Genomic DNA, 258 nt, shown 5'->3' with positions numbered 1-258 from the left:
AAAACCAAATTTGCGTTGTGTTTAGTTTTGTTTTAATGCTTAATTCTCCGGAAAAATTAAAGGGGAAAAAAAAGGTTTTTCGACCCCGGGTTTAAAAAAAAGGGAAAATATTTTTTTATATGTATTCATTTAGGGGCTTAAAAAGACACAGTTTGACTTTAAGTTTTAAAAAGAAAATTTTTTTGCGGATTTTTTTACGAATATTCAAATAAAACGCAATAAAAAAAAAAAAACAATTAATTAGTAAGCCACTTTTTG

Source organism: Penaeus monodon, chromosome 30, assembly GCF_015228065.2.
Source record: "Penaeus monodon isolate SGIC_2016 chromosome 30, NSTDA_Pmon_1, whole genome shotgun sequence".
Taxonomy (NCBI): domain Eukaryota; kingdom Metazoa; phylum Arthropoda; class Malacostraca; order Decapoda; family Penaeidae; genus Penaeus; species Penaeus monodon.
The sequence above is the reverse complement of the archived record's forward strand: the minus strand, read 5'-3'. Positions refer to the sequence as shown.